Genomic DNA, 12,689 nt, shown 5'->3' with positions numbered 1-12,689 from the left:
GTAATCGAACTCGAAGTTCTTTGGCAGATAGCCCTTCTCGACTTAAGCTATGCTGCAAATGATGTGCCTTGGAGTTGAGCGTAGTCGAACTCGAAGGTCTTTCAACTGGTCAAACTGGTGGAAGTGTGGCTCCTTGCTGCTGAGTTAATTAACCACCATCAATTTCTGAAAGTGCTTTTGAATCGAATATCTTTCGTCTTGAAGTTGAAACTGGACTCTAAAGCTGCATAAAAAATATATATATGCAAAAAAAATGATGAATGTGATTATCTTAAGTATGTCTATGATGCATGCAACATGAATTAGTTTTATCTCCTGGATGGGGTCTCATGAATCGATCGTGCCCATTTTCTTCTCGGGTTTCAACTTCAATGACCTTTCATATTTGAGACTGTCATGTTTGAAAAGGTTTTTCTTCCTTTGAATTTTTAAAATTTTGAAACACATCAAAAGGAATTTTTGAAAAATATTACCTCCTTCTAGGTTTCACAATTGAAGCAAATCATAAAATAGGAGTTCATTGGATATCAAAGAATTAACTACTCTTTTAACCTTTGATAACTGTGAATATTTGACAAATATCATGATTAAAAGGATGGTTTAGTGGTTGGCTACCTAAACTCTAAGGTTTATTTCCCCAATTCAGTCATCGTGAAGAACATGGTATGCCCCTTTTTCTTGGTTTGGCATTTTAATTGGAGGTGAACAAAATGACACAACTAGCATAATCAATAAATAGACCTTTTAGAACACTTATATTTCAGTTCTCTGAAATCTTCCGTTTGTTCAAGCTTTGTAGACTCACCAAATCAAGGTAGTGCAGAAATATCGGTCTAAAAATGAGATTTCTGAGTGCTCGTGTGAGTTTAACTATAACAGGTTTTCCTCAACTCCCTTAGTCCATATTCACTGAAACTTCTTATTTAGTAAATTTGATTTAATTTGCCATTCTCTGGCTAGCTGAATCTTATCCATACAGCTGGGGCTTTTAACCAATTGCTCTAGAGGGACAACTCAAGCTTTGTTGTACACATTATAATCACCTTTGTCAGGCTAGCTGAAGGATTCATGTCGTCACAAAGTCTTTGACTTGACAATCATAGTGGAGCATACACCGAATTGCCAGGTACTCGATCAATGTCATGGTTTGAATATAATCTATTCATAAAGCCAGGGCTTTCGAGTTTCTTCTATAACTAATTGCCTTAGCGGAATAGCTCAGCTTTATTGTATATATATAAATATATTATATTTTTTGTTGAGTAACCAGATTATATTTCTTAAGCTCGCTGAGGAGAACCTCTTATAGTCTAGGTGTTTGTTGAAGGTCAGAAAATCTCATCGTTAGAGTTCAATTCCCAAGCAACTGACCTAAACCAAATTCACCCACTTGGCCATCCCATCTGAAAAGATCATGATCATCATTGAACGTCATAAACAGAGGTATAGACCAATTAGTTTTGCAATCTCATGTACTAGTTGCCCCATTCTATTTACTCCTAACACAAACATGAATACCAAACCTTTGATTGGCTATACATGCAAGGAAAGAGCTAGCTTGGTTCCTGTAAGAGAAGGGTATGTATTCCAGTGTATGTTCTGGATCAAAAGGGGTTCTTGTTTTACAGGGATTCAATCTAGTCATTTGTCAAAGATTTATAACCTCAAATATTAACGAAGTTTTTAATTAAGCTGATATTCAAAGAATTTCAAGTCTACAAATTTGATTCATGGCTTCACCATCTTTAAAGTAATATAAATTTATTTAAATGGTCGTATAAAAAGGGAAGTTCAAAAACAAGTTACACCAAAAATACGAGAAAGTTCAAAAACAAATTCAAACAGGATGCTGTAAATGATGAAATAATCCTCATCCTCACTTGGATGCCCCCAAGTTGTTGAAGTCGATCCAGTTCTGGTTACGCATCTTTTGCATGACTCTCTTGAACGCATAATAATTCTCAATTGTGTACCCTGGGACACCACCGTGGTATTCACAATGAGCATTCTCATCATACCACTTGGGGTATGAGGGCTTCATGGGTTCCACCGGATATGGTGACACTACATGGGTGTCAAGAAGTTATTGGTAAAGCTCTTTGTAGGTCATCGGAATTTGGTCAAAATGTTCCCTTTCCCTCTTCGATTCTCTGGAATCTTGTTTAGAAGTACCTGACGGTACAACTGTAGTGGTTTTTAAACTTGAGATTGTAACACCTTTGTTAGCGTTGTAGGTGTTGACAATGTTGATTTCGCGGTCCTTGATCTTCATGGGAGGCTTCTTACTGGAGTCCCCTCATTCAATTTTTCCTTGTTTTATGGCCAGTTCGACCATTTCATCGGCCATGACCAGATCTAAGAAACTTCCCGATGTGATTGCCACCAGGTGCCCGAAGTAAGGTGTCTTCAGGGTCTGTACAAACAGCTTTCTATTTTCCTTTTCATCCAAGGATGGATGAACTTGTACAAATAAATCCCTTCATCTCTGTGCGTACTGTCGTAAACTTTCGTTATGTTTTTTCTCCAGACTTTGTAGCATAAACCGGTCTGGTCTCATATCATTGATATGCTTGTACTACTCTAAGAAAGACTTGGCTAAGTCTTTCCACATCTTGATATGAGTTCGGCTGAGCTGGTTGTACCACCGGATAGCTGAACCGGACAGGCTCTCCTGAAAACAATGGATCAGGAGTTGGTCATTTCCCTCGTATCCTGTCATCTTCCGACAAAACATAGTGATATGGGCTGAAGGGCAATTGTTCCCATCGAACTTCTCAAACTCAAAAATTTTAAACTTAGGTGGAAGCACCAAATCTGGAACCAGGCTCAACTCCATTGCATCCACTCCATAATAATCATGGTCCCCTTGGACCATCTTCATTTGATTTTCTAACATCCTGATCTTCTCTTCCATCTTATTTGCCTTATCCTCCTCATCAAAATCTGGGATAGGGCAATCGTCCGGATGACTGTCAGGATTTGCCGCAGAAGTCTATAAATTCGCAACCGATACAGCTTTCCCTTTGACGGCAGATGAGTCACCTTGCAGTCCGGGTAAGATCCCGGATGAGACAACCACTTGTGGGGTCGGTTGTATGGTTATCCCCTCAGATGCACCTACTCCGGATGCACTTGTCTGTTGTTGTAAACCAGATAACTTAGCCACAATTTGGTCGACTAAGGATTTTGTGCTTTTCTTGATAGACTCCATGGTACTTTGACTATTCTGAGTCATTTTGTCCTCCAATTCTTTCTGCAGTCTTGCCATGTTCTCTTCGATCTGAGTGATTATTGCTTCCATCTTCTTCTTTTTCAAGCGGGTGTTATGCGAATGGGGTGTATCCAATGCTTGAGATAGTGTATCCAGTATTTGTTCCTTCTGATGAGACATTCTTCTATTAGTTAATGTGAATGCAAAAAAATGAAAATATCAAAATGCAAAATATGCATGATGCATGCAATGTTCAAGGCATTGATCCAAAAATGTGTCTATTATTATAAATAATCTTTAATTAGGGAAAAAGTATTTTATCTTTTAAGAGACAAAAATATCTTGACAGCTTCTGACATGTTGACTATTCTTCTGCCTTCGTCTGTCACCGGTTGAACAACCTGTCGAACCGCTCCGGCTTCTCTGGATGAACCGTGCAAATGCTGAGTTACTTTTTGTATTGGTCCAAGAAGTCTCGACTGATAACATCTCTGACATTTATCTTTTGTTGAACCTGTTTCCAATGAATACGTCATTAGAGCCCTCAATTGATAGGAATTATGTGAAGTTCATTTATATGTTTCTTGAATTTGTCAGCAATGTCCTCCAATTTCAGCTATCGTTTTTCCATTGTTGTCTTTGAAGGGACCCCCAAGATCAGTAACCTTCATCTTGCCCCTGCAATCTCTGCCAGTCAGTTCTTCAAAGATAGACTTTCATTGGGCTTGATGTAGACTCGGTTCATTCTTAGTCCTTTATAATGCAACAAAATGATATACTCTTCAATTGTGGGCAGCATGTCTTTTGGATTGAATGTGACACATAGTCACCTTGTAGACTGTCCTCTAAATTTTCATCTCTTGTATTATAACCCCTTTGTCCATTAATACAAATTATTTACGTTTAACAAACACATTTTTGTGGATAAACATTTATTTTAAATGATACAAATGATGAAAATAAAATAAAAGAGAACAAAAATGAAAAGAGTTAGTGAAATAAAAATAAATAAATAAATAAATGACGAAAGGAAAAAAAACACAAAAAAATGGTTAGGGTAGAAATATCCTAGGTTTTGGAACGTGGTTTTGGGGTAGGCTCTAATTCTCCATGGTCTCCCGGTTTAGGTTCTAAAATACGGTACTCGAGTTCTCCTTGCCGGTGCCCCCTTGGGCTTGCTAGACCCTTAGTCCTAAACCCATCACAGGCTTGTGTGGACTAAGTTAAACTCGAGGGGACACATTCCCTTATGCCCGCACGGTGAATAAATTCACACGAAGACATAAGGTATATAAATCCCGAAGGCTACTTGCTAGGCCCACACGGTGAATAAATTCACACGAAGGCGTCGCTTTCACCTTTACTTAAAATAGGGTTTGGAGCTCGGGTATAGAGCCAAAGATGAAACTTTTTTCAAAAATCTGAAATCACTGAAAAAACATCAGTACAATTATTTACTTGAAAAAAAATAATCAAAGGTAAATAATTGGAATAGAATAAATAAATAAATTTAAATTTAAATTTACCATTTTCGTTTAAAAAGACAACCGAAAATTAATTTAGGTCTGACTCACTTACCAGTCCCCAACGGAGTCGCCAACCTGTCGCAACCGCCTCTCGGGTGGGCCCATAATTCGGCTTCGACTTGGAATAAAATATTAGGAGTCGCCACTGATCATTTAAAAATATTTAGGTTGATCGAATACCATCTTACTTGATCTGCGTTTTTACCAGAAATATGTCGGGCTCGGGAGTCGGTTACAGTCAAGGAAGGATTAGCACCCTTGAACTGCCCTTTCGGTACCATTTAATTTATCGGTTATCTTAATTGCGAAAATTTAAATTAAAATTTAGAAATTCGATTAATTACTTACCTTTGATTGTTTAAAATTATCCTAAAAAGACCATAAATAAAGTAAGAAAATAAAACAAACAAACACAAAGAGTTAGTATTAAAATCGAAATAAAAATAGTAACTAAAAGGAATAAAAGAAAATTCAAATTAAATAATTAAATTGGAAATAATTAAAATTTATGGATTAAATTAATTTTAAGAACGAGCTACAAAATAAAAATAGAAACTTAAGGGATTAAATAGTAAAAGAAAAAGAAGTAAAGTACAAAAATAACACAATTAGAAAATTAAAGGATTAAAATAGTATTAATAGAAACTAGAAGGTTAAAATAAAATAACAGAAACTAAAGTGTCAAAATCAGAAAAAATACAAAGATAACCGTTCGGATGTATTTTCTCCGATCTTCCATCGTTCATCATCTGATCGTTCTGAAATTTTATTATGTTGTTCGTGTTGACCTCGCGCAACTTTTGACCATTCAGAATGTTGATCGGAGGTCTCGATCACCAGCCAGAGGCCAAAAACCGCCCAAATTTGTTTTCTCTGATCCGCCACCGTCCATCGTCCGATCGTCTTGATTTTTCAGTATGTTGTTTGTGTTGACATCACGTAACTTTTGACCGTTCGAAATATTGATCATTGGTCCAAATCGACGGCGCGAATTCTGGCATAATTCAAGACCCTTTTATTTTTTTCTTTCTATTTTTTCCTTCAATTTTCTTGTGGTGGAAAGGTTGGTGAAGGCATGAAACATGGGATATGTGAATTTAGTGGATTTTTAGGTTTAGTGTTTGGGTAATAATAATACTACTACTACTACTACTACTAATAATAATAATATTTAATAATATTTTTTCGACCCGGACAAAAACGGGTGTCTACACATATCTGGATTATTTTTATAATATTTTATATCTATATAAGTTTTGAAAGTTAATAATATAACCTAATTGGTTTAATGGGATCAAACATTATATTCTTTAAACAATGTCAAGAGTTTGAATCTCGATGTTTACAAATAGAGTAAATTGAATTAGGAGTGTCGCTCCATAATGAGTCTTTACAAAATTCAATTTAGAATAGTTAATCAATAAATCATATACGGGTGATTTAATTAAAAGTTAGTAATTTATTTTATAAATTCTGACATATATTGAATTAAGGGTGAATTATATATTTAATATTTAAACTATCAGTTTTGGTCCATTTTAGTACCTAAACTTTCAAATTTTTTTAAAACAATACCTAATGTTTAATTTTTGTTTCATTTTAGTATCGTCATTAAAAACTTAACGCGTTTAGGTATCAGTTTTGGTCCGTTTTAGTACCTTAAACTTTCACTTTTTTTCTTCAAAACTTAAGGTTAAGTTTTGAACGGGTACTAAAATGAAAAAAAAAAATTAGGTATGGTTTTGAAAAAAATGAAAGTTTACGTGTTAAAACGGATCAAAACTAATAGTTTAATACTAAATGAGTAATTTACCCTTGAATTAAAGTGTGTATTATATTTAATTGTTTTTCGTATAATAGCATTTACGTCCCTTCGATCATGCAAGTCGTACATTACTCGCGCTAGGGATGAACCTAGGCGGGGACGGGTGAGGGCGGTCGCCCCCTAAAAGGTTAAATTTATCATATATTTTAGATTTTTTTATGTATTTTTTATTAAAAATATATTTTTGTCCTCTATAGAATTTTATAAGTTCAAATTCACCATGCTATAACTTTATAAGTTCAAGTTTATCCCCTAACATAAGATTATGTTTCCGTCCCTGACCGTGCCCATGTTCCATTACTGAACATATACTAGGAAAGATTCACGGTTTCAGTGAGACAGCAAAGTCTCTTCCAAACGATTGTTTGGTCCCAACTATATCAGCTTACATACCTAATGCATTAATCCCAACTCTATTTTTTTAAAAGGTTTTATCGTAGAAAACCTTTTCATGGAGAACATTGTTAATTTTAGATATCTAAATTATTTTTGCAAATATTTTAAATTATTAACGTTTTTCATGTTATCACTAGTATTCATAGGAATTTTACGTTGTGAATTTTAAAATATTTTAGGAATCTTTATATGACACTTTTTGACTGTGTTAAGTGATAATTTTTAATACTATAACATCAGTTTAATAGATGAAAAAAACTTGGAGAGAATGCAAGAAATAACATTGAAAAATGTTAAGTATTTAGAATATAAAAAAAAATTAATTTAGACACATAGTGCTGAAAAGACTATATTCATAATGTTTTTTATAATAAAATCCTTTTTAATTATAACATGTTCAATTATTATTGAATATAATTTTATAAACATACAATATATATATATATATATATATAGTAAGATGAGGTAATATTTTTTTTACTCATGAAACGCCAGCTTGTTTTATTAATATTGGAAAAAGAAATAAATGAAGCCCAAACTACTCAATGGGAGACAGTTTGGATAGCCCAAAAGAAATCCTAATAACATAAATACTTGATTTAAAAAAAAACATTCTAGAACTTGAACGGTTGGCCTTTCACCTTCTGCACATTTTGATGAAAATCAATTTCGCGTTCAAAAGCTTGAAGAAATCTGAAACTGCAGCATCGATCCTTTCTGCAACTCTGAACTCAATCCTTATGGCTATGGAGGATCAATTCAACGACTATCTTCAGCCACCTGATTCTCTATACACTGTGACCCTTCCTCGACCCAAAACCCGTCTTCTATCCCCAGCGTATCATCTGCTGCCAACGAATGGGCCACTAAATTACCAGATCGGGGTGTAAATCGGCACATGCAAGAAAGAAATGATGATACTTTTATCCTTGTATCCCATTCCCATGAACTGATTTCGGAGAAATTTGGTTTCCCGGACTGTAATTTGGTTATAACAGTCTTGGTATCGCCTTCGAGAATGATTCGACTAAAGCCCATATCCGCTGCAAAATCCACTGCATGCTTCGCCGCCATTGCCTCTTTCATGAAAGCCTAGGTAACATTCTTACTTGTTTTCCAATGAGCACCCATGATGTAACCTTCTTTATCTCTGATTATAACTCCAGACACAGCTTCTTTTTTGGCGAGGTCGAATCGAGCATCAAAATTCACTTTAACTTCAAGAGGTGGAGGCAGTTTCCAGCGGACAATAGTTTCCCTATTTGTGACCAGAAGACGAGAAATTGCTATGGAATAATCCTTGCACTGAGCTCGGATAGAGGTAAGGAGCTCCTCTTTCCTTATTACTTTGCCTTGATGTAGTTGAGTATTCCGAGCAAACCACAGCAACCGTATAGTTACCATAATTTATGCATATTTAGATGAATGATTATGATTGAACATCCATGACAACCATTTAGCAAAATACACTGAAGCAATGTTTGGGGGGCAGTAGTAACCTAGGTCGTGCCAAATTTGTGTTTCCAAACGACAGTCTCTTACCACATGAATACCTGTTTCAACCTCCAATGGGCATTTTAGACAATTTATTATTCGAAATTCGCTTCCTAAACAATTTTTAGTTCGTTGGAATAAAATTGGAAACAGACTTCCAAATTTGCAGTTCAACCTTCCGTTGGCTCACAATCCTAGATGGATTTAAGTAGCCCCCATCAATGAAATTATTTTCAGCAATTAACAGTAATCGATAGGCACTCCTGACACTGTGTAATCCTGTTCGTTCTCAACACCAAATTCGAACATCCTCATGATGGAATTGTGCAAGTGGAATATCGTATCTGTTTAGCTTTTTCCTTGGTGAAAGTTTGATGTACTGACTATTCTCTACAAGTTCTCGAATCCTCATCGATTAAATCCGAAACTCGATTCACCGTAGCAACACGAGGAGACTCTATATGACATTGTTCCTCTGTTGGCAGTCAGAAATCGTTCCAAACTGAAATCGAATAGACGTTGCCCACTTTCCAACAGAGTCCTCTCTCCAAAAGTCCTTGAGCACTCTATATACTTCACCATACATAAAAAGGCAAAGAACCTAGCTTTGCGTTGAAAAAATCTCCAGCATGATAATACCTTGCCCAAAGCATTCGACTAACTAGCGATGAGGGATTCGTATGCAGTCGTCATCCTTGCTTGGCCAACATAGTTATATTAAAAAAAAAAATAGATCCTTAAATCCCATTCCGCCTCTTCCCATGTACGCCAATGTATTCCTCGTTTGAGCTCAGACTTCTGCCACCAGAACTGACCCATAATGTTCTCCAGTTCCTTGCTCAATGTTTTAGGTAATAATAAGCAATTCATTGCAAAAATGGGGATGTCTTGAAGGACTGACTTTATGAAAACCTCTTTACCTCCCTGGGACAACACACACACAATCTAGTTATGGGTACGACTTTTGAATTTGTCTTTTATTCCCACAAAATCCCCTTTTGTCACATCCCACTATTGTTGGTAACCCCAAATATTTCTCAAGGTTTAAGGAGGTTGACACATCAAGCACTCGTTTGACATCGTTTCGGTTTTCATCAATGATGTTTGAGCTGAAAAAAAAAGACCCAATTTATCAAAATTGATTTGTTGACCAGAGCATCTACCATACACAGCTAGAATGTGTTTGATTATCTGGGCTGTTCGAGGAGTTGCTTCACTGAAAATAAGACTATCATTAGTAAATAACAGATGAGTAATTACAGGAGCATATCTGTTTACCCTCACCCCTTGAAATTCACCAAGATGTACCGACCTTCGAATTAGTGTTGAAAACCCTTCGTTGCAAATCAGAAACAGATAAGGGCTCAAAGGGTCACCTTGACGCAACCCTCGCTAAGGAATAAATCTTGCGCCTGGAATTCCATTTAAAATGACCGAATATGAGATCGTGGAAACACATTGCTTCAGAATATCAATCCAGTGCATAGAAAAACCCATTTACTCCATCACCATCCATAAAAAACTTCATTCCACTCAGTCATACGCTTTACTCATATCAAGTTTCAAAGCGAAAAAAACATGACCGACCTAATTTTTTAATAAAACAATGCAAAAGCTAGTATGTAGTGATAATATTGTCGGTGATAAATATAAGAGGGTCAAAAGCACTCTACGCTTCATCAATACAACTATCCAGGAAACCTTGTATTCGTATTACCAACATCTTCGAGACAATCTTGAATAAAACGTTTGATAAACTTATAGGGGAAAATTGAGTCAGTCTATTCGGGGATGGCACCTTTGGAATCAACAAAATATGTGTATGATTAGTCTCCTTCATGTCATCTCTATCTTCAATAAGGCCACTGCAGTAGTTTGAAACCACCACTCCAATTAAATGGTAGAAACGCTGATAGAACAAGGCGCCTAAACCATCTTCCCCCGAAGCTTTCAAGGGACTTAAAGATTTCATGGCAATCATAACCTCATCCCTACTAAAGGGTCAATTTAGATAGTTGTTCATCTCCTTTGTCACCTTTTTATGTAGTCCATCCAGAATACATTCATCTGTGGTTTGTGAGTTTTTCTCAAAAAGCTCCTCAAAATAACGTCGTGCCAATTTCGCCATGACATCCTCGCCTTCATTAATAAGCCCTTCATCCGATTCAAGAGTCCGCATACGATTATAACGTCTGCAAGTAGAAGTAAAACGATGGAAGAATGATGTGTTATTGTCCTCATTTTTCAACCAATTGCACGGGCCTGTTGCTACCAATATAATTCATCCCTGTCGGCCTCAAAATTTAACTGAAGCTTTGTATTAATTATTTCTCCGAGAACTTCATCAGTGGGAGACTACTCTATCAATTCGGTAAGCTTACGCTTTAGGTCTGTAGCATTTAAGCACTTACTTCGGCAAATGTCTTTAAACCATTTATCCAACCATAACAAAAAAATTGAGTTTTTTGGGAACTGTACCTCGTGCTGCACTCCATAAATTTTCCACTGTATCTTCACACGAATTATCAAGCATCTATGAAGCTTCAAACTGAAAGTGTCAACGTCTAACCACTGGATTCGAACCTGCCTTACTCAACAACACTACATCATCATCAACAACTAAAACATCAATGTGCAAACTTGAAAAATATCATAAAGCAATAGCACACCTAGATTTCCATGCTAAACTTCTATTCCATTCGAAAAGCCACAATACTTTCGAATTTTCTCCATATTTTCTCTATGTAATTTTGTCTCAATAAAAAATATCATTGAAGGGTTGAAATCTCTCAGCGCATACGGGAGACGATAAACCACCTGGGTCATACCCAAACCTCGAACGTTCCAACTTAAGGTTTTCATAGTGTTCGACTGGCCTGTTGTTTCAGGCCTGCCAATATGTTCATATGTCCTACCTCAACTTCAGCACTTGATTCACTCCTTTGTTGAGCTCCTTTGTCCCTTTACCCCATCAATTTTTTCAAATGATAATTTTCCTCTATGGAAACCATAGTCACATCTCCACTTGCTTCCTCCTTACTTGTGCCTTCTCTAGATGTCTCCGTCTAAAGTTTTGTTCTTTCGCCCTTCACCTTATGTAGAGACTAGTTTTTTGATCCATTTGTTATTTATTTATTATTATTCGTTATTATTAGTATATTATTATTAATAAAATATATTATTATTACAGGCCCATTTACAAATCTCAAAGCCCAAAGAATTACAAAGCCCAGATAACATATCCAGACCCAGCTCAAGAGGACCTAAACTCGATTAGGGTTTTCATCATCTTAACTTCCAGCCACCATAGCTCACAGCCGTTGGATCTGGCCTTGATCCAACGACCCATATGGTTCCAGCAGAAAACCCTAGGGTATCATAACCTTAGGGACTATGCGGCCGCTGCCTCTGATGCCTCGGCCAATTGTTGCCACGACGACGCCTCCAGAAGCACCACAACGCTAGGCCAGCCGTCCACGACCCATGTCGCTGCCCTATGGTGAGTCACTACCATAGTTCAGTGACTCACTGCGAACCACTCTTGTTACCGGTCCGAGAGAAGAACCATGGTGGCTTATAAAAGCCATCCAATAAACAACCCACAACAACAAATCAAAAGAAAAGAGAGAAAAACTGAGAAGAAACTTACCCTTGAAGAAGCTTATCGTCGCCGGAAACCGTCGGATTATGAAGGTAAAAATCTAGGTCTTATTTCGACTTTAGGTTAGGAGATCTACATTTTGGGGGTAATTTTGTATTTTTCGGTCATCGTTCACGGTGACCAGCGGTGGTCATCGTCGCCGAAGCACGTTAGCCGGTCGGTGACCGGCTTCCCTCCGGCGAGGGAAACCTAGAGAGACGGCAGAGAAAATTTTCATCTCTCTTTTAGAGAGAGAAAAAAAGAAATGAAAGGCATAAGACCTTTTTCGGTTGGGTTAAGGGTATTTATATCCCACCCCAAACGACGTCGTTTTGGGGAGAGGCTTCTGTGTAATTTATCGCTTGGAATTTTACGTCCGAAGTCCTTGTATATTGTTATTATTCCATTTTAATCATCGAAATCATGTTTCTACATATTTTAATCTTGTCTTCACATTTTATTTATTTTCATTTTAGTCCTTTCCAATATATGTACATATCTTTAAATAGCATATTTAGTCCCTAAAATGTTAATAATTTTTATTTTAATCTTGAATAATTAATTAAGGCTAAATTACACTGTTAGCAACTAAATCTC

At 36.5% G+C, this 12,689-nt stretch overlaps 1 long non-coding RNA gene across 1 annotated transcript; it reads left to right on the top strand.

The window, feature by feature from the left end:
• The first annotated feature begins 7,598 nt into the window (after window positions 1–7,598).
• LOC120143979 lies at window positions 7,599–12,423 on the top strand. Its single transcript, XR_005517994.1, has 3 exons — window positions 7,599–8,054; window positions 8,131–8,279; window positions 11,643–12,423. It is a non-coding gene; the product is annotated as an uncharacterized LOC120143979 (long non-coding RNA).
• The last annotated feature ends 266 nt before the right edge of the window (window positions 12,424–12,689 follow it).

Source organism: Hibiscus syriacus, unplaced genomic scaffold, assembly GCF_006381635.1.
Source record: "Hibiscus syriacus cultivar Baekdansim isolate YM2019G1 unplaced genomic scaffold, ASM638163v2 tig00110865_pilon, whole genome shotgun sequence".
NCBI classification, from domain to species: Eukaryota; Viridiplantae; Streptophyta; class Magnoliopsida; order Malvales; family Malvaceae; genus Hibiscus; species Hibiscus syriacus.
This window is presented reverse-complemented; position numbering and strand designations above follow the sequence as displayed.